The sequence below is a fragment of the Triticum dicoccoides genome, chromosome 1B (genome assembly GCF_002162155.2).
Source record: "Triticum dicoccoides isolate Atlit2015 ecotype Zavitan chromosome 1B, WEW_v2.0, whole genome shotgun sequence".
In the NCBI taxonomy this organism is placed as follows: domain Eukaryota; kingdom Viridiplantae; phylum Streptophyta; class Magnoliopsida; order Poales; family Poaceae; genus Triticum; species Triticum dicoccoides.
The window spans coordinates 550,948,236-550,968,026 of NC_041381.1; the positions used below are offsets into that span (position 1 = coordinate 550,948,236).

The following is a 19,791-nucleotide window of genomic DNA, read 5'->3' on the forward strand; positions in this document are numbered from 1 at the left end:
TCTTGATAGCGTTTTTCTCTGCGTACTCCTGGGTGAAGAACTTGTACTTGTACCACTGTTCAGCCCAATAGCGTCGAATCCATTGGATTCGAGTCTTGCGCTGATTGTAATCTTCTTCAAGATCTGTTTTATACATTTCTGCCAGATCATCAGGCAGATCCTTTGAAGTTCCCCCACGATGCTGTCTGCCACCCTTCCTTGCTGATTTTTCTGCAGCCATGAACTTCAAGCTGAATGGCTTCAATACGTTCAGAGGCTTCAGAGATTTACGCTTGCTGGTCAAGCAGGAACTGGCTTCAAGAGAATTGATATGATGCTGTAAGTATTCTGCAAACGAATGCAGACTACGAGAACCAAGGGATTCTCCCACGGACATGTACCTGTGACAGCATTAGAGATGCGAGGGAAGGGGAAGAGGTCATATGCATTCTCAGAAGATTTTGAAGATAAATCAGTTTGAAGATATTGACCTCATGATGCGAAGACATTCACTTATATTGGTGACTTGGTTCCAGATTTGTACCAATCCGTGAATGAGTACAAGTGAGGAATCAAACTAGACAGGAAATCTAAGTGAATTGACTCGGCGATATGAGATGCAGACAGAATAGATCTAACATTGAATAGGCAGAAACTACTTTTGGTAACCAGGATGAATCTTGAAGATCAAAAAGGTGATAAAAATAGAGTTATAATTACCGCACGAAGAACTGCTAGATGGGAAGAATAGGAGACCGAGCAGTTCAGCCCACCGTGCCCTAACTTGGCGACGGAGTACACCTACGGCGATGGCGGAGAGGACGGTGTCCGCGGCCAGTGTGAGGACGGCGTCGGAGAAGTCGCGGCAGCTAAGCGCTTCGTCGCCGGCGTCGTCGCGAGCTAGCGGTGGCGCTAGGGTTTTGACGGAGGTGGAGAGGTGGAAGAAGGATTTCTGTACCGCAGGGGACAAGTATTTATAAGTAGGTGAGAGACACATCGCAATTACGCTGGTGCCCCTGGCGGTTCACATCTGAGGGGTACGTGGCAAGCATGCAACATACTTAGAATTGTCCCACGTTCCCATGCCCGCCAGGCATGTCGAAGAGTTGTTCCAGCTTCTCCGGATTTCAACAATAAAGATAAGTCATTTAAAACAGATTTAATGCTCGTCTCTTTGCCTTCTGCTGACTAGGATGCAGAGAAGACATTCGACAGTTTCAATAGAATGCATATGATTTGGACAGATAGATTTTGAGATAGGAAGCATAGAGAGGTTAGGGTCCGATCACATTCACTTAGTTCAAAAGATCCAATCTTGAAGACATAGCTATAAGTGAATGCTGTAGAGGACAGAACACTAGTATATATACATCAGAAAGAAATCAAATCATCATAGTGTAGAAGATCATGAAGATAAATTGAAACTGAAGACAAACCAAATGCGAAGTTATTGCAATATAACGCCATGAGTGAAACACTTCAAACAGAGAAAGTTGGTGGTGGCGTTACCCATCGTATAGGAAGTATTAGACCCAGACACGGCGCACAATTATCGTGGCGCTCCAAAGTCAAATTCCATGTTAATGTATTCACACTCAGAGTGTAAATCTTCATTGATTGAAGATATACATTACTTTGTGTGTTGCACATCTAAGTCATCAACATGCATAAGTGTTAGGATGTGTGCCTGATCACAGGACATTAGAGGATTCCAAGATATTTAGCTCACACCGTAACTTGCAAAACCTTTTCTCATCCAAGGGCTTTGTGAAGATATCTGCCAGCTGCTCTTCAGTGTTGATGTGCATGATATCTATATCTTTCTTCATAACATGATCTCTGAGAAAGTGATGACGTATTTCAATGTGCTTTGTCTTCGAGTGCTGGACTGGATTGTTGGCTATCTTGATGGCACTTTCGTTGTCGCAGAAGAGAGGTACTTGTTTCAGGTTGATGCCATAATCCTTGAGAGTTTGCTTCATCCATAGAAGCTGAGCACAACAGGATCCAGCAACAATGTATTCAGATTCAGCAGTTGAGAGTGATACACAGTTCTGCTTCTTTGAAGACCAACAGACAAGTGATCATCCCAGAAAGTGACATGTTCCTGATGTTGACTTGCAATCCACCTTGTCACCAGCATAATCAGCATCCAAGAATCCAACTAGGTCAAACCTTGAGCCCTTTGGATACCATAATCCGAGTGTTGGGGTGTAAGCCAAATATCGAAGAATTCGCTTCACAGCTAAGTGATGCGATTCATTTGGTGCCGCTTGGAATCGAGCACACATGCAAACACTAAGCATAATATCTGGCCTAGATGCACATAAATAAAGCAAAGAACCAATCATGGAGCGGTATACCTTTTGATCGAACTCTTTACCATTGTCGTCGGGACCAAGATGGTGTTTGGCTGGCATTGGCGTCGTGTAGCCTTTGCAGTCTTCCATTCCAAACTTCTTCAGACAATCTTTGAGGTATTTTTCTTGAGATATGAAGATGCCATTTCGTTGCTGACGAATTTGAAGACCAAGGAAGAACTTCAGCTCTCCCATCATGGACATCTGATATTGCTCTTGCATCATGTATCCAAACTCATCACTATACTTCTGGTTGGTGCAGCCGAAGATAATGTCATCCACATATATTTGGCACACAAACAATTCACCATCATTTGTCTTCATGAAGAGTGTGGGATCGAGGGATCCAGGTTTGAAGCCTTTGCTCTTCAGGAAGTCTTTGATCGTATCATACCATGCGCGAGGAGCTTGTTTGAGGCCATACAGTGCTTTGTTTAGCTTGTACACCATATCATGATGTTTTAGATCTTCAAAGCCAGGTGGTTGAGCGACATATACTTCTTCTTCAATCTTGCCATTGAGAAATGCACTCTTTACATCCATTTGATATAGCAAGATATTGTGATGATTAGCGTAGGCTAACAGTATGCGAATAGCTTCAAGTCTAGCCACAGGGGCAAATGTTCCATCGAAATCAATTCCTTCAACTTGAGTATATCCTTGTGCCACAAGACGTGCTTTGTTTCTGACGACTTGACCATGCTCATCTTGCTTGTTTCGATATATCCATTTTGTTCCAATAATGTTATGCTTGCGAGGGTCAGGTCGCTTGACAAGTTCCCAAACATTATTCAGCTTGAACTGTTGAAGTTCTTCTTGCATGGCTTGAATCCATTCAGGTTCCATAAAAGCTTCAGCAACTTTCTTGGGTTCTGATATTGACACAAATGAAAAGTGCCCACAGAAGTTTGCTAACTGTGTTGCTCTTGAGCGAGTAAGCGGACCAGGCGCGTTGATGTTGTCAATCATCTTCTCGATTTGTACTTCATTTGCAACACGAGGATGAACAGGGCGAAAATTTTGCTCATGCTGATCATTGTCATCATTGGAAGTATTGTCTTCGGTCTGAGCATTGTCTTCAGGTTGGTTTGGTGCAGAAATGATAAGCTCCTCTTCAGGCTATGCTTCAGAAGGCATGATTTCACCAGTTCCTATCAGCTTGATAGATTCACTTGAAGGAGCTTCATCAAGTGTGTTTGGCAGGAGCTCTCGTTGTGAACCATTGGTTTCATCAAATCGCACATCCACTGTTTCAACAATTTTGTAGTGGAAGAGGTTGAAGACTCTGTAAGAGTGGGAATCCTTTCCATAGCCAAGCATGAAGCCTTCGTGAGCTTTGGGTTCAAATTTTGACTTGTGATGGGGATCCTTGATCCAGCACCTAGCTCCAAAGACTCTGAAGTAGCTGACATTTGGCTTCTTGCCAGTAAGGAGCTCATAGGATGTTTTGCCCAGAAGCTTATGGACGTAGACACGGTTGATGATATGACAAGCTGTATCAATGGCTCCAGGCCAGAATTTTCTTGGTGTCTTGTACTCGTCAAGCATTGTACGAGCCATCTCAATGAGGGTTTTGTTCTTGTGCTCTACAATGCCGTTTTGCTGAGGTGTGTATGGAGCAGAAAATTCATGAGTGATTCCCATTGTATCCAGATACAGATCAAGTCCTGTGTTCTTGAATTCAGTGCCATTGTCACTTCTGATATGCTTGATCTTCACGCCATAATTGCTCATTGCTCGATTTGCGAAGCGCCTGAAGACATCTTGCACTTCAGTCTTGTAAAGAATTATATGAACCCATGTGTATCTTGAGTTGTCATCAACAATGACGAAGCCATAGAGACAGGCAGTTGTTGTGAGGGTGGAGTAGTGAGTAGGTCCACATAAGTCCATGTGTAACAGCTCGAAGGGTTGAGATGTTGTCATGATTGTCTTCGAGGGGTGCTTTGCCCTTGTCATCTTTCCAGCTTCACAGGCACCACACAGATGATCCTTCTTGAACTTAACATCTTCGATGCCAATGATATGCTTCTTCTTGACAAGTGAGTGTAAGTTCCTCATGCCAGCATGTCCCAGCCTTCGATGCCAGAGCCATCACTCTGAAGCTTTTGTGAGAAGACATACGGCAAGCTGTGGACCAACTGAGAAATCTACCACGTATAGATCATCTTTCCTATATCCTTCAAAGACTAGAGATTTGTCAGATTCCATTAGTACAAGGCAACGATATTTTCCAAATAGCACAATCATGTTTAAGTCGCAAAGCATTGAGACAGACATTAAGTTGAACCCAAGGGATTCAACAAGCATCACTTTATCCATGTGTTGATCCCTAGAGATTGCAACTCTACCTAGACCCAATACTTTGCTTTTACCAGTGTCAGCAAATGTGATTTGACTCTTGTCGGATGGACGTAAGGTTGAGTCCATGAGAAGACTTCGATCACCAGTCATATGATTAGTGCATCCACTGTCAATAATCCATTCTGAAGCTTTTGGTGACATGCCCTTGGCACCGCGTGCCATGAAGCAGTAGGTGGGAGCAGGGTCGTCCTTGTCATCATTAGTGTTGGTGTGGGAGTCATTGTCTTCAGAGTTGAAGATGGACTTTGCGACGTAGGCTGTGGCTAGAGCCAGACTTGCAATGCCAGAGTCGGACTCAGCTTCAGATTCCACCTCTGCCTCCTCAGAAGCAGACTCCTCTTCTGAATCCATTTCCTTGCCAACAAAAGCAGGAGCCTTGCCAGATGAGCTCTTCTTATGAGATGAGGATTTTGATGTAGACTTGGAAGAAGACTTTGATGATTTCTTCTTCTTCTTGTCATCAGAGTCATATTCCTTGCTCTTCTTCTTTTTCTTCTCGTTGTCCCACTGAGGACACTCAGAGATGTAGTGCCCAGGCTTCTTACACTTGTGACATGTTCTCTTCTTGTCTTGAGTGGAAGCTTCATCATTTCTTGAACTGGATCGTGAAGACTTTCTGAAGCCCTTCTTCTTGGTGAATTTCTGGAACTTCTTCACAAGCATAGCAAGCTCCCTTCCAATGTCTTCAGGATCATTAGAACTGCAGTCAGATTCTTCTTCTTCAGATGAGGAAACAACTTTTGCCTTCAAAGCACGAGTTCGGCCATAGTTGGGGCCATAGATATCTCTTTTCTCAGAAAGCTGGAACTCATGTGTATTGAGCCTCTCAAGTATATCAGACAGATCGAGTGTCTTGAAGTCAGGACGTTCTTGTATCATGAGGGCAAGGGTGTTAAAGGAGGTGTCAAGTGATCTCAGCAGTGTCTTGACAATTTCATGCTTGGTGATTTTAGTGGCGCCAAGAGCCTGAAGCTCATTTGTGATGTCGGTGAGGCGATCAAACGTGAGCTGGACATTTTCATTGTCGTTTCTCTTGAAGCGATTGAAGAGATTGCAAAGAACACTGATTCTTTGGTCTCTTTGTGTAGATACGCCTTCATTGACCTTGGACAGCCAGTCCCAGACTAGCTTTGACGTTTCCAGAGCACTCACACGGCCATACTGTCCTTTGGTCAGATGACCACAGATGATGTTCTTTGCAGTCGAGTCCAGTTGAATGAACTTCTTGACATTAGTAGGGGTGACACCTTCACCAGTTTTGGGAACGCCATTCTTGACGACATACCAGAGGTCGACATCAATGGCTTCAAGATGCATGCACATCTTATTCTTCCAGTAGGGATATTCTGTTCCATCGAACACGGGGCAAGCAACGGAGACTTTGATTATCCCTGCAGTCGACATAGCTAAACTCCAGGTGGTTAAACCGAATCACATAGAACAAGGGAGTACCTAGCTCTGATACCAATTGAAAGTGCTAATTAGCGACTAGAGGGGGGGGGGGGTGAATAGGCAATTTTTATCAAAGTCTTCAAAACATGGAAGTTTCGAAGACAAATAATAGAAATGACCTAATTGATATGCAGTGGAAGATAAACTACGACAAGCAAGCGATAGTCAAGTATGCAATAGCATTAACGTACGAAGACTAATAGCAGCTAGGTAGTAGGATCAGGATGGAAGATAGTATGAAGCCAATTAACAATAGTAGTCAAGCAATGAAGTCAATCAGATAAGATAGATAAGTAATGACTTCACGAAGACAAACTCAAAGTAAAGGAGGGAAGAGATAGAACCAGTCACTTGTTGAAGACACAGGATTTGTTGGACCAGTTCCAGTTGTTGTGACAACTGTACGTCTGGTTAGGGAGGCTGAGATTCAACTCAGAAGACCGTGTCTTCACCTTATTCCCCTTGAGCTAAGGACACTTAGTCCTCGCCCAATCACTCTGGTAAGTCTTCAAGGTAGACTTCCAAACCTTCACAGACTTCGTTCACCCGGCAATCCACAATGACTCTTGGATGCTCAGAACGCGACGCCAAACTGGCTGGAGGATACACAGTCCTCAAGTGTAATAAGTCTTCAGGTCACACGGACAGAAAGCCTTCAGTGATGCCTAACACTCTTTGGCTCTGGGTGTTTGGGCTTTGTCCTCGCAAGGATTTCTCTCTCAAAGGCTTCGAGGTGGATTGCTCTCAAAACGACAAAAGCCGTAAACTAACTCTGAGCAGCCACCAATTTATGGTGTAGGGGGTGGGCTATTTATAGCCACTAGGCAACCCGACCTAATTTGTCCAAAATGACCCTGGGTCACTAAGGAACTGACACGTGTTCCAACGGTCAGATTTCAAACACACGCGACAACTTTACTTGGGCTACAAGCAAAGCTGACTCATCCAGCTCTGGATAAGGTTTGCTCTCATTGTCTTTGCTCGAAGACATAGGATTTGAGTTGAGCATCACTTCAGTCACTCTGACTTAGTTCACTTGGACCCCACTTAACAGTACGGTGGTTCCTATGACTCAACAAAGAAGAAAAGGAAGCAACGAATCCACACAGTCTTCGCGCTCCATAGTCTTCACGCAATGTCTTCTCATGTCATAGTCTTCAATATGAATATCTTCTCGTACCACCATTGTCTTCAATGTCTTCATACATTTTTAGGGGTCATCTCCGGTAGGTAAACTGAATCAATGAGGGACACTACCTGCGTTATCCTGCAATTCTCACAAACGCATTAGTCCCTCAACCAACTTTGTCGTCAATACTCCAAAACCAACTAGGGGTGGCACTAGATGCACTTACACTTCCAAGGGAAAACTCAATCCATTACAAGAAGGTAGAGGGGAGAAACATCATATGATCCAACTATAATAGCATAGCTCGCGGTACATCAAGAACGTGCCAAATCAAGAACACGAGAGATAGAGAGATCAAACACATAGCTACTGGTACATATCCTCAGCCTCGAGGGTGAACTACTCCCTCCTCGTCATGGAGAGTGCCGGGATGACGAAGATGGCCACCGGTGATGCATCCCCCCTCCGACAAGGTGCCGAAATAGGGTCTCGATTGGTTTTTTGTGGCTACAGAGGCTTGCGGTGGTGGAACTCCCGATCTTGGTTTTGGTCTAGAAGTTTGAGGATATATAAGAGGTGTTGGCGTCGGGAACAAGTCAGGGGGGTCCACGAGGAAGCCACGAGGTAGGGGGCGCCCCAAGGGGGTAGAACGTGCCCTCCACCCTCACGGTGTCCTCGGGACTCGTGTAGTACATCTCTGATGCTCCGTGGGCTTCTTCTAGTCCAAAAATAATCTCCGTAGATTTTCAGGTCAATTGGACTCCGTTTGATATTCCTTTTCTGCGATACTCAAAAACAAGAAAAAACAGAAACTGGCACTGGGCTCTAGGTTAATAGATTAGTCCCAAAAATCATATATATAATAGCACATAAATGCTTATAAAACATCCAATATGGATAATATAATAGCATGGAACAATCATAATTATAGATAAGTTGGAGACGTACCAAGCATCCCCTAGCTTAATTCCTGCTCGTCCTCGAGTAGGTAAATGATAAAAACAGAATTTTTGATGCGGAATGCTACCTAACATATTTATCCATGTAATTCTCTTTATTGTGGCATGAATGTTCAGATCCGAAAGATTCAAAATAAAAGTTTAATATTGACATAAAAACAATAATACTTCAAGCATACTAACAAGGCAATTATGTCTTCTCAAAATAACATGGCCAAAGAAAGCTTATCCCTACAAGATCATATAGTCTGGCTATGCTCCATCTTCATCACACAAAATATTCAAAGCATGCACAAACCCGGTTTCAGCCAAGCAATTGTTTCATACTTTAGTATTCTCAAACCTTTTCAACTTTCACGCAATACATGAGCGTAAGCCATGGACATAACACTATAGGTGGAATAGAATATGGTGGTTGTGGAGAAGACAAAAAGAAGGAGATAGTCTCACATCAACTAGGCGTATCAACGGGCTATGGAGATGCCCATCAATATATATCAATGTGAGTGAGTAGGGATTGCCATGCAACTGATGCAGTAGAGCTATAAGTGTATGAAAGCTCAAAAAAGAAACTAAGTGGGTGTGCATCCAACTTGCTTGCTCTTGAAGACCTAGAGCATTTGAGAAAGCCCACCGTTGGAATATACAAGCCAAGTTCTATAATGAAAAATTCCCACTGGTATATGAAAGTGACAAAATAAGAGACTCTCTATCATGAAGAACATGGTGCTACTTTGAAGCACAAGTGTGGAAAAAGGATAGTAACATTGCCCCTTCTCTCTTTTTCTCTCATTTTTTTGTTTTGGGCTTCTTTGGCCTCTTTTTTTATTTTGGCTTCTTTGTCCTCTTTTTTATTTCCTCACACGGGACAATGCTCTAATAATGATGATCATCACACTTCTATTTACTTACAACTCGAAAAATTACAACTCAATGCTTAGAACAAAATATGACTCTATGTGAATGCCTCGGGCGGTGTACCGGGATGTGCAATGAATCAAGAGTGACATGTATGAAAGAATTATGAAAGGTGGCTTTGCCACAAATACGATGTCAACTACATGATCATGCAAAGCAATATGACAATGATGAAGCGTGTCATAATAAACAGAACGGTGGAAAGTTGCATGGATATATATCTCGGAATGGCTATGGAAATGCCATAATAGGTAGGTATGGTGGCTGTTTTGAGGGAGGTATATGGTGGGTGTATGATACTGGCGAAAGTTGCGCGGTATTAGAGAGGCTAGCAATGGTGGAAGGGTGAGAGTGCGTATAATCCATGGACTCAACATTAGTCATAAAGAACTCACATACTTATTGCAAAAATTTGTTATTTATCGAAATGAAGTACTACGCACATGCTCCTAGGGTGATAGATTGGTAGTAAAAGACCATCGCTCGTCCCCGACCGCCATTCATAAGGAAGACAATCAATAAATAAATCCTGCTCCGACTTCATCACATAACGGTTCACCATACGTGCATGCTACGGGAATCACAAACTTTAACACAAGTATCTCTCAAATTCACAATTACTCAACTAGCATGACTCTAATATTACCACCTTCATATCTCAAAACAATTATCATGTATCAAACTTCTCATAGTATTCAATACACTTTATATGATAGTTTTTATTATACCTATCTTGGATGCCCATCATATTAGGACCAATTTTATAACCAAAGCAAATACCATGCTGTTCTAAAAGACTCTCAAAATAATATAAGTGAAGCATGAGAGATCAATAATTTCTACAAAATAAAACCACCACCGTGCTCTAAAAAGGTATAAGTGAAGCACTAGAGCAAATGACAAACTACTCCAAAAGATATAAGTGAAGCACATAGAGTATTCTAATAATTGTGCAACTATGTGAAGACTCTCTAACATTTAAGAATTTAAGGTCTTGGTATTTTATTCAAACAGCAAGCAAATAAAACAAAATTTCATATCAAGGATAGCACACATCATGTGAAGAAGCAAAAACTTAGGTTCAACCGATACTAACCGATAATTGTTGAAGTGGAAAGGTGGGATGCCTACCGGGGCATCCCCAAGCTTGGATGCTTGAGACTTCTTGAAATATGATCTTGGGGTGCCTTGGGTATCCCCAAGCTTGAGCTTTTGTGTCTTCTTAATTCCTTTTATATCTCGGTTTCCTAAATCTCGAAAGCTTCATCCACACCAAACTCAACAAGAACTTGTGAGGTAAGTTAGTATAAACCAATGCAAAAACCTTATCATTTTCTACTGTAACAAATAAAAAAATTATTATTCAACATTGCATACTAATTTTCTCTGCATATTTAATACTCCTATCCTCAAATAGAATCATTAAACAAGCAAACATATGCACAACTTCACAACACAAAACTCAACAGAAAACTCGTAAGCTCCGTTAGTATAAGAAAATAAATCACCACTTTTGGTACTGTTGTGAACTCATTCTTTATCTATATTGGTGTAATATCTACTGTATTCCAACTTCTCTATGGTTCATACCCTCCGATACTACTCATAGATTCATCAAAATAAGGAAACAACACATAGAAAACAGAATCTGTCAAAAACAGAACAGTCTGTAGTAATCAGTAACTCTCGAATACTTCTGTAACTCCAAAAATCCTGAGAAATTAACAAGTCCTAATCAATTTGTTTATTAATCTTCTGCAAAAATAATAAACTTAAGATCACGCTTCTGTGAATTATAAAAAATGTTTTCGTGAGCGCAAAAGTTTCTGTTTTTCAGCAAGATAAAATCAACTATTACCGTAAGCCATCCCAAAGGTCTTACTTGGCACTTTATTAAAAGAAAAGCTATAAAACATGATTACTACAGTAGAATAATCATGTGAACACACAAAAACAGTAAGGATAAATATTGAGTTGTCTCCCAACAAGCGCTTTTCTTTAATGCCTTTTTAGCTAGGCATGATGATTTCAACGATGCTCACATAAAAGATAAGAATTGAAACATAATATGAGCATCACGAAGCATATCACTATCACATTTAAGTCTAACCCACTTCCTATGCCTTGGGATTTTGTGAGAAAACAACTTATGGGAACAAGAATCAACTAGCATAGGAAAGCAAAACAAGCATAGCTTCAAGATTTTCAACACATAGAGAGGAAACTTGATATTATTGCAACTCCTACAAGCATATATTCCTCCCTCATAATAATTTTCAGTAGCATCATGAATGAATTCAACAATATAACTATCACATAAAGCATGATTTTCATGATGCACAAACATAAATTTTTTACTACTCTCCACAGAAGCAAATTTATTCTCATGAATAGTAGTGGGAGCAAACTCAACGAAATAACTATCATGTGATACTTTATTCACGTAATCATTTTGAGCATTAAAATCATGATGACGAGTTTCATGGATATCATTACTCTTTATAGCATAAATGTCATCACAATAATCATCATAGATAGGAGGCATGCTATCATCATAATATATTTTCTCATCAAAACTTGGGGGACTAAAAATATCATCTTCATCAAAAATAGCATCCCCACGCTTGTGGCTTTGCATATCATTAGCATCATGGATAGTCAAGGAATTCATACTAACAACATTGCAATCATGCTCATCATTCAAAGATTTAGTGCCAAACATTTTAATGCATTCTTCTTCTAACAATTTGGCACAATTTTCCTTTCAATCATTTTCACGAAAGACATTAAAAAGATGAAGCTTATGAGGCAATCTAAATTCCATTTTTTTAGTTTTCTTTTATAGACTAAACTAGTGATAAAACAAGAAACTAAAAGATTCAATTTCAAGATCTAAAGATATACCTTCAAGCACTCACCTCCCTGGCAACGGTGCCAGAAATGAGCTTGATGTCTATTACGCAACCTTCTTCTTGTAGACGTTGTTGGGCCTCCAAGTGCAGAGGATTGTAGGACAGTAGCAAATTTCCCTCAAGTGGATGACCTAAGGTTTATCAATCCGTGGGAGGTGTAGGATGAAGATGGTCTCTCTCAACAACCCTGCAATCAAATAACAAAGAGTCTCTTGTGTCCCCAACACACCCAATACAATGGTAAATTGTATAAGTGCACTAGTTCGGCGAAGAGATGGTGATACAAGTGCAATATGGATGGCAGATATAGGTTTTCGTAATATGAAAATATAAAAACAACAAGGTAGCAAGTAACAAAAGTGAGCGAGAATGGTATTGCAATGCTTCGAAACAAGGCCTAGGGTTTATACTTTCACTAGTGAAAGTTCTCTCAACAATGATAACATAATTGGATCATATAAAAATCCCTCAACGTGCAACAGAGAGTCACTCCAAAGTTACTAATAGCGGAGAACAAACAAAGAGATTATTGTAAGGTACGAAACTACCTCAAAGTTATTCTTTCCGATCAATCCACTGGGCTATTCCTATAAGTGTCACAAACAACCCTAGAGTTCGTAGTAAAATAAACCTTAAGACACACATCAACCAAAACCCTAATGTCACCTAGATACTGCAATGTCACCTCAAGTATCTGTGGGTTTGATTATATGACATGCATCACACAATCTCAGATTCATCTATTCAAACCAACACAAAGAACAGTGCCCCAAAGTTTCTACCGGAGAGTCAAGACGAAAACGTGTGCCAACCCCTATTCATAAGTTCACAAGGTCATAGAACCCGCAAGTTGATCACCAAAACATACATCAAGTGAATCACGCGAATATCCCATTATCACCCCAGATAAGCAAATGCAAGACATACATCAAGTGTTCTCATATCCTTAAAGACTCAATCCGATAAGATAACTTCAGAGGAAAAAATCAATCCAGTACAAGAAGGTAGAGGGGGAGAAACATCATACGATCCAACTATAATATCAAAGCTCGCGGTACATCATGATCATGCCAAATCAAGAACAGGAGAGAGAGAGATCAAACACATAGCTACTGGTACATAACCTCAGCCCCGAGGGTGAACTACTCCCTCCTCGTCATGGAGAGCGCCGGGATGATGAGGATGGCCACCGGTTATGCGTCCCCCTCCGGCAGGGTGTTAGAATAGGGTCCCGATTCGTTTTTAGTGGCTATAGAGGCTTGCGGCGGTGGAGCTCCCGATCTTGGTTCTGTTCTGGAAGTTTGGGGATATATAAGAGGTGTTGGCGTCAGGAACAAGTGAGGGGGGGGGGGTCCACGAGGAAGCCACGAGGTAGGGGGATCCCCAAGGGAGGTAGGGCGCGCCCTCCACCCTGTTGGTGGCCTCGGGACTCTTCTGGTCCATCTTCAATGCTCCCTCGGCTTCTTATGGTCCAAAAATAATCTTCGTAGATTTTCAGGTCAATTGGACTCCCTTTGATATTCTTTTTCTGCGATACTCAAAAACAAGGAAAAAAACAGAAACTGGCTTTGGGCTCTAGGTTAATAGGTTAGTCCCAAAAATCATATACTATAAATCTATACCTAATAATAAAGCACGGATTGAATCTGTTGGGTTCACCGTTGCGGAAATTTTGCAAAACAGTGCCTGTGGTTTTTGAAAATTAAACCCGCAGTCCGTATTTAAGTGGACCGGGAAAACGATTCGATTTTGCAAATTAAGCCCCCCAGTTTGTAAGAATTACACTGGCGCTCCTTTCTTTATCTTATCCACCGACAGCTCCCAGGAACCGAGCTTCCCTGCCGCCCCGGCTGTGACGGCGGCTTCCTGGAGCAGATGGACGCGCCGACACCGTGCCGGGCCGTCGCGCCCTCCGCCCCCACGGGGTCAACAAGGTCCTGCCCCGTCGCAGCCGGTGTGGCGCCTCAGGTGACCGCTCGGGGTCGCCGTACAACCTAGTCATCGTGCTCCGGCTCTCCGCCGCCCCTCCCTGCGACGAGGCCCCCGGCGCCACCAGCAGCTTCGAGCTCTTCTACGACGACGGCGCCGGATCCGGCCTTTGCCCGCTGCCCGAGACCGTGTTTGACTTCCTTATGGGGTCCGGATTCGAGCGGTTCCTCAAGCAGCTCGCCCAGATCGAGGCCGGCGGCTTCGGCGCCGTCGGCCCCTGCGACAACCCACCGGACTGCAAGGCCGCCGTCAAGCCCATGCCCACCGTCATCGTCTCAGCCTACCCTTTCCACGTCGGCGTCGACTCCCACTGCGTCGTCTGCAAGGAGGCCTTCGAGCTGGGCGACTAGGCCAGGGAGATGCCCTGCAGCCACATGTACCACCAGGACTGCATCCTGCCGTGGCTCGCGCTGCGTAACTCGTGTCCTGTGTGCCGGCACAAGCTGCCCACAGATGTGGTGTGGCCTGCTCCGGTGAGTGACCTCAGTGTCGCCGATGACCAGGGCAGCAACACCGGGGCTGAGACTGGCAGTGAGGAGGATACGACGGTTGGATTGACGATTTGGTGGCTCCCTGGTGGAGGCTTTGCTGTTAGGAGGTTCGCTGGTGGCAGGAGGGCCGACGAGAGGGAGCTCCCCTGCCAGTTGTCTACACTGAGGTGGATGGGGGTTTCAACAATGGTGGTGCACCGAGGAAGATCTCATGGTCATTGAGAGGGAGCCGTTCGTCACACAGGGGAGTTAGCAGATGCGTGTTCGACAACATGTTTGCTTGATTTGGACACACCCATCCTCGAGGTCGGAGTGGAGCTCGGTTTTCACCCATGGTCCGAGGAGCCGGAGCACAAGCTGGAGATCCAAGGATAGCCACGCGGATGCGATCGCCAGGTGATGACTGCATCACGTAGTGGGGAATATGACAATTGGATGTTGGAGAGCCACATATGTTTGCTTCTGTTTGATGTTTTCTATATATCAGTTGAGAGATAAAGAGGATTTGTACGTAGAGCGCAATTTGCGTGCTGTTTTGTACATAGAGGAGCAGAACTAGAGATGTTGCAATGGAAATGTCCTCCAGTTTGTGCATTCAGGATGGTCTTCTTGTTGCATTTTGGAGTATCATTCAGCAAGACAAGTTTTGTTACTGATCACGCATCTGGATAGTGAGCACTTCAATTGTTGGCAGCACTCAATTGTTTCTTCGAATTCCATCTCGCTCAATGCGACGGGGGTTCCTCCATTGTAACCATGACTTGTTGGAAGGTTCAGAGCGTAGCAAAGATTCAATAAAGCATCAGTCAAGATATTTTATGCTCTCCAGTTGAATACTTTCTGCTCTTCAATTGGAAAATACGCGTCAAGGAGCAATGGCAAGCAGCAGCAGCGGTGGCAAGCAGAGGCAGGCTGCTGCCGTGTCGTGATTGAGGTTAAGTGTAGAGGGAGATGCAGGGTGGGGTGGGGTCCTAATCATCTGTATTATCGATGCTCAGGCTATCGGTTCACGATTATCGATTGGTGCTCCCGCCTCATCTGTGTTGGTCAGTGGCTACCCTAGCAGATTACTAATCATATGAGATTCAAACAAAGTGTAGACTACCGGTTCCATGCGCTGGAGAAGGACACACACTGCCGCAAGATTCAGAAGAAAGGGAGAATAGCGGCAGATTAATAATCAAGAATTCCAAGTGCAGACCACGTTGGCAGATTACTATCACGTTGGCTGATTACTAATACACACTGAAATTACTAGCTACAATTTATCACGAAGCAATTTTTTGTGTGTGTGCGCCACTACTTCTTATAGGGAATAGAGAATATAGATAATGTTGATATATCAATGATAATTTTTAACTCTTGCAGTTGCTAATGCACTGGTATTTTAAGTTTGCTTTGGATATTTCACAAATAATGTTCAATTCAGAGAGATGGACATAGCTAAGGCAACGACCCAGTATCCAAGGTGAGATCCCACTTCACTCAAATTCCTTCTCACTATGATACATATATTGACCTAATTTTTTCAAATTTTAATTATTATCTTGCGTAGGTGGGGCTCATTGACAGGTGTGCCTAGCCGAAATCACTGCCTGAAGATTGCTAACGTTCGAACACATTGTGATCAGAGGAGAACCTGACCATCGACAACAAGGTGGAAAAAAGGTTAAGTGGTGACACAGGCGTGATGTCGTCTCAAAACAGAAGACCTGGATTTGTGAGGTCTTGTAGTCACTGAATTTTTTCCCGGTGCAACGCACGGGCCCTTTTGCTAGTGCTTATAAAACATCCAATATGGATAATATAATAGCATGGAACAATCAAAAATTATAGATACGTTGGAGACGTATCAGCGTCATCCATCCCCATGCCTTTGCCCAGTCCAACCACCAGTCATCACCACGGCCCACTCCTCCTCACCTTATCTCTCATCTTTCTCGAGATATCATTTTTTAATAAAATTCTCGAGATACCATTTTTCCGATGAAATTCTCGAGATATCATTAGTTTTTACACATGGGATTACTCTTGCATGTCTCAATCACAACAGGTGTTTTGTAAAAAAATGCATCTGGATCTTCCGTGCAATGCACGGGCATCTTGCTAGTTCGCATATAATTCCAAACACCACGTAGACACGTTCTTTGACCATTTTACAACTATGTTAGTACTGTAACTGCATCGCGGGCGTTAGTTGTCAGCCGGCGCAAGTTATAGCCCCGCTGTTTTAATACTTTTTAGTAATGATATCTGGTGATTGTTCGCCACGAGTCCAATCCTGGCGAATCCCACATAATCGTCAGATTTCCATCCGACGGTGGTCTGTTTTTAAGCCATAGTATTTGACAAAACCGGCACCCTTACACACATACTATAACTACGTCACGGGCGTTTGCAACTGCCATGTCTCCCAGTGAATGTTTGCTGGGGATTGAAGTTAGCACCGATGGCGGTTCGTAGTCGCTCCATGCTTGGGCATTGAAGTTTGTAACTATTTTACAATATACTACTCCTCCGGTGCTAGTAGTAGAGAGATTCCTACTCCACTATATGCAAAAAACTAGGGCATAGTTGTAGGTACTATGATCACTCAAGCAACTTGTCTGGCATTGATATGACCCTACGCTGCTGGGATGCGTCTTGTAAGTCAAGCAGCGTGCTGCTGCTACATTGTCATCATCACCTGTCCACTTCCCGCAGCATATATTCGCTTCTCCATCCTCGTACCCACATAATCGTCCAATCTTCCATCCCTGCTAGGCGCCTCCCCCTCTTCCGAAACTCAAGCACAAACAGTGGCAGAACCGAGCAGCGTTCGCCGAAAGAGTGGCTGGAATTTGCTCCCCACAGAGGTAATCAAGCTCATTGTTTCACGTGTGGACAATCTCAGTACCATGCCGCTCACCACCTGCTCTTCGGGGGCTGTACCGTTTACTCAAAGCCCTCAAGCCGGAGCTTTTTAAGCCATCTCCTTGCTTCTGATGCCACCTAATCTTCGGAAATGGCATGTCACACAGCATAACGATCGTAGGGTGGCGAGCATCAACCACCTTGACTGCAATCCGATCCCCGTCACCCTCAACTACATTAATGATATGTACTGGGTTGGAATGAACACGTCTTGGATGGTGCTCGTCGACGGTCACGACAACTAGATGCTCGTGGAGGTCTACACCCAGTGATTGATCCCCCTTCCTTTGATTAATACTGCACTGCTTTGGCACCGCGGCCTAGAATACTCGGAATCTTACGGTAGCCAAAATGATAACAAGTTTGATTTGCTCAAGGTTGTAATATTCCAAGTGCCCACAAGATCAGTGAATTATAAAGACTCCGGGCTAATTGCGTTCTTCAACCGTGGTCTGGCCTATCTGACAGGTCACTGTGGTAAGTGGATAAATCTGCACGTCCATTGCACGATCATACATCCTCCATGCTTCTCTGATGCAATTGAACACAAGGGATTCATTTACGTTGTGAACTCCTTCTATGGCTAGACGTATTGCTAGCCTACTCCAGTCATCGCTACAAACGGCTGTTACAACAGTATGTTACTTTCCTATGATATCATGATGGCTTGCTTATATTACTGCCAACATTTACTGAAAAAATATTCATGCTCAGAACATGATGTTCTTAAGATTGACTACAGTACAAGCCCTTTTTTATTTAACTCCAACTTGATATGATGTTGTAGGCCGCCTGGTGTCCCTACCCTTCCTTATCCCAAAACCTTTCAAAGAAAAGCGGCATGGTAGTTGCAGGTGGTTCCTGGCTTGATCAGACGATGGCGAACGATTGATGATCGTTCGCACGTACCAGACGTGTTGTTTCGCGGAATACAATAACAGTCACTGCAAGGTCTTTGAGCAGGATCCCAGCTCCTCCTAGCCTTCTGTAATTTTGACTGGAGGCTGGTAGGTAGCCTTGGTACATGCTCTTTATTTCTTGGACTGAATTATCCGATTAACCAGGAGATAACCGACGACAAGGATCATGATGTCAGCACTGTTCCGTTCATCAGGCAAAATTGTGTGTACACAACATACCATGCGTCTATCCATGCACCATACCCTCATATGTGCCGCCATGCTCTGCAACCCAAAGTAGGAGAGAGGGTCGCAACTATCAGAGTTCGACCTGCTGGCTAGAGTTTCCCCCGCCAGGCACCAATCTAGTTTAAGCCGCCAGCCAATCTCCACAGCTTAATAAATAGTAACGTCTAACTGAGCCAGTTAGTTAGATGCGTACACTTTTGGTGTAGTAGGATCTTTATTTAGTTTGACGCATACACTTGTTCTTTTTTGGTAGCCCTTTTGTAATGATGGCTAATATTTGGTTTGGAAGAGAGACTTGCGTCTTTACTCTTCTAGCCTGCTTACTGCTTCTGTTGCACCCTCAGCCCTAGTTGCTGCTGCTGCTGCTGTTTTCAATGTACAATCAGTAGTATATTTCGTATGTTGGTTGAATAAATGTGTTGTTAGAACGATAAACACAATGTTTTGGAAGTCGTTGCATGGTCCGATCCTTTAGTGCCCCGTACCGTATGTAGCGCATACTATTTTTTGTACTGAACACATTTTCCACTTGCGATAACATGCAGCCCACCGATGAAGGCCCACTAGAGGAGCCCATAAGTAACTGGAAGGGAGGATCTCACATGAATCCGGCCCAGGTACATGGTCTTGGTCCCCTAAACATAAATAAGTAAATGAATAAATAGCCCTAAAAAAGTAAATAAATAAATAAATAAATAAAGCTGAATGCTCATGCACCAGTTCTTTAAATTCATGATTTGAAAAGTCAAATTTTAACAGGAGGATATTATTTCCTATGAGAGTGTCATTACATTCAGTCGATATTATTCTTAGGCAAAGATAGCGACCAGTCTTTTTTCTCCTACCATTTTCTTCCTGCAACCAGTGGACCCATGCAAATCGTAGTCAACGTCATAAATAGTTCTGGTCCATTATTATTTTTCGATATGAATGCCCAACCCAGCCCAACACATTGGCAACACCAGTTTATCCTCCGCCTTGGTGCGCTCACCACGGCGCTGCCATCCGGCCCTGTCAACACAGTGAATCAAGAGAGGACTGTAGATGAGAGTATGATAGTACGGACCCACCAGGTCCACTCCCGAACACAAGCAAGCGACTCTTTTACTACTCAGATACACCCCTCGTTTTTTACTCTAATCCACCGTGCTGATATCTGGGACCCACATCATTGTCA

At 43.3% G+C, this 19,791-nt stretch overlaps 1 pseudogene; it reads left to right on the forward strand.

Moving 5' to 3' along the window:
- The first annotated feature begins 788 nt into the window (after nucleotides 1–788).
- Nucleotides 789–16,015, forward strand: LOC119350589 (annotated as a pseudogene).
- Nucleotides 16,016–19,791: the final 3,776 nt, after the last annotated feature.